Raw genomic sequence first — 2,827 nt, forward strand, 5'->3', positions numbered from 1 at the left:
TTTAATAGTTACCAGAGGGGAACGAAGAAGGGGGGATGGTAGAAGAAGGTAAAGGGGGTCAATATATGGTGAAGGAAGGAGATTTGACTTTGGCTGTTGTACACACAATGCAATATGTAGATGATGTATTATAGAACTGTACACTTGAAACCTATATAATTTTACTAACCAATGTCACCCCAACAAATGTAATAAAAAACAATACAAAGAAAAGAAAAAAAAAAAAACCAAGGTAGAGAAGAAAGTTACAACCTAACAGAATTTGAGTATTCTCAACATTTAATTCAGATGAGGGAGTTTATTATTTCAGAGCAGTTACAGAAACAATGACTGTTTACCTGTCCAATTAAATTATACTAGGAGCCTGTTTATCTGCTTGGTTTAAGAGGTCATAAAGCATGAGACCAGGAGTCCTGAAATAATTGACCTTCCTCAGTAGTATATGGTCAACAATTTTACCTGTAGATACAGCTTTTGTTCAATAGCCTAGCAGACTTGGTATTTCTGACTGAACCTGCCCTTCTTCCATCCTCTCAAAACTGGGAGTTGGACTCGCATTCCTTTAGTTCTGCCCTCTCCCATGCCTATCCGTGTCTATGGTTTATATCAGAGTCCTGGGCTCTTTACATATAAGAGTTAAAGAAAGATGGCGACCCCTTGGGCAACCTGGTTTTTATAGTTCTTCCTAGGGACCATTAGCTGGTTGGGGATTGCAGGCGATTTCTGCCCACAGGAGCCAGGCCAGCTCTGATAGTTTCTGAGCCCAAGGAGGAGGGAAATTCTGAGCTTGCTATGTAGAGCCTTCTAAATCTTACTGCAGGATCTTCAGTTGGTTTTCAGATAGGTGTTTTTCAGGCGTGCCTCCTTCTGCCACAGCTGATTAGCCACCCTCCCTCGCAATATAGGAGTTAAGCCTGAAAAAACTGAAGGAGTTATATTGGAGTTCAGAACCTCATCTCCTGCTTTACCTCAACTTGTATTTCCATTATGCCTGGGGACATTGACAATCCTTTTTCTCACAGATCTTCTTAACAGGATTACCTCAACTGCAAATTTGCAATAGGCTTCTGTTCTAGTATGTACTATGAGGAGAGATAAGAAGTGGGTAATTGGTGTACTTCCGCTCACTCGGAGAGTACTCTGACCTCTAGGCAACACAGAACTATGCGTTTAGTGGCACTTCTGACAGGCTGTGGCAGAGGGAGGAGGCAAGGGGACACTGGGGTAGATAGCACTTTTCCCATTACTGCCAGTTTCAGGTCCTTGATGGTCTTGGGAACACTGACTTTCTCTGAAGTCTGAGTCCAGTGAAGGATGCAGGACTTGCAAAACTTTTATTTTTAAATAATTATAGATACACAAATTTGCAAAAACAGTACGAGAGGTCCTGTGCTCCCTGAACCTGGATTCGCAAATTGTTACATCTTACATAAATACAGTACAATATCAGAATGAGGAAATGACCTTTGGTAATGTGTGCATATAGTTCTGTTGCCTTTTTGTCACATGTATATATTTGTGTGCCCCCCACCATAATCAAGATCCAGAACCATTCCCATCACCACAAATATTCCTCATGCTACATCGTTATAGTTACTTTGCCTTCAACTTTCCTATAACCCTGGCAGTCACTAATATGTTTTCTATCACTACACTTTTGTTATTTTGAGGCTTTTTATAAATTTAATAATTCAATACGTATCTTTTTTTTTTTAATTTAGTTAATGCCCTTGAGATCCACCCAAGAGTTTGCCTGTATCAGTGTAGTTCACTCCTTTTGTATCTGAGTAGTATTCCGTGGTATAGATAACCATGGTTTATTCATAGTTAAGGGACTACCTGATAGTTTTCAGGTAGTTTCAGATAGTTTTGGGGGCTATCACAAACAAAGCTGCCATGAACACTCATGTAGAAGCTGGACAGATCTCAGCTTTCAGTTCTCCAGCACAGACCCCAGGAGTACACTTGCTGGGTTTAATGGTAAGTGTATGTTTAGTATTTAAAGAAATTGCCAAACTATTTTCCAGAATGGCTACCATTTTAATATTGCTACTAGTAATGTAAGAGATATCCAATTTCTTGCATTGTCACCAGCATTTGGGTATTGGTATTGTCACTATTTATTTTAGTTGTTCTAATAGGTATGTAGTCTTGGTTTGCATTTCTCTAGTGGCTAATAATGTTGAATATTTTACATATGCATACTTGCCATCTGCATATCCTCTTCAGTGAAATGTGCCTTCATGTCTTTTTGCCCACGTCAAATTGGATCATTTAGGTTTTTTTATTGTTGAGTTTTGAGAATTTTTATATATTCTAGTTATAAAACCTTTGTCAGATAGGTTTTGCAAGTATTTTCTCCCCCTCTGTAGCTTGTCATTTCATCTTCTCAACAGGGTCTTTCACAGAACCCCAAATCCCAAAAAGGCTTGCATCTCTCTCACATTCTTAGGGATTGGATAAGCTTGTATCTTTTCAAACACAGCTTCTGGGACAACATGCATCTTACCCAACCAAATGATTCTCAAAACCTTATGGTGATACCTGGGACACCATCTATCTTTTCCCACGGAGATGTTCCAGCAAAACCTGTAGGGTGTCCTGACGCAGAGGCAGTCTTCGTATGTTTAACATTATGTCATCAATACAATGGGCCCATTTTATTGATGTGGGAAAGAAGAACAGGGACAAGCCATGGGTTACCATTGCAATGACATATTATGGAGCTGTGTAGTTAGCTTTGGGGAAGCACTGAAAGATTCATTATTGTCCCTCCCACAAGAAGGCTACTGATCTTAGTTATCAGAAACCTGTACTTGTCAGAGTC

The sequence above is a fragment of the Rhinolophus ferrumequinum genome, chromosome 11, assembly GCF_004115265.2.
Source record: "Rhinolophus ferrumequinum isolate MPI-CBG mRhiFer1 chromosome 11, mRhiFer1_v1.p, whole genome shotgun sequence".
NCBI lineage: Eukaryota > Metazoa > Chordata > Mammalia > Chiroptera > Rhinolophidae > Rhinolophus > Rhinolophus ferrumequinum.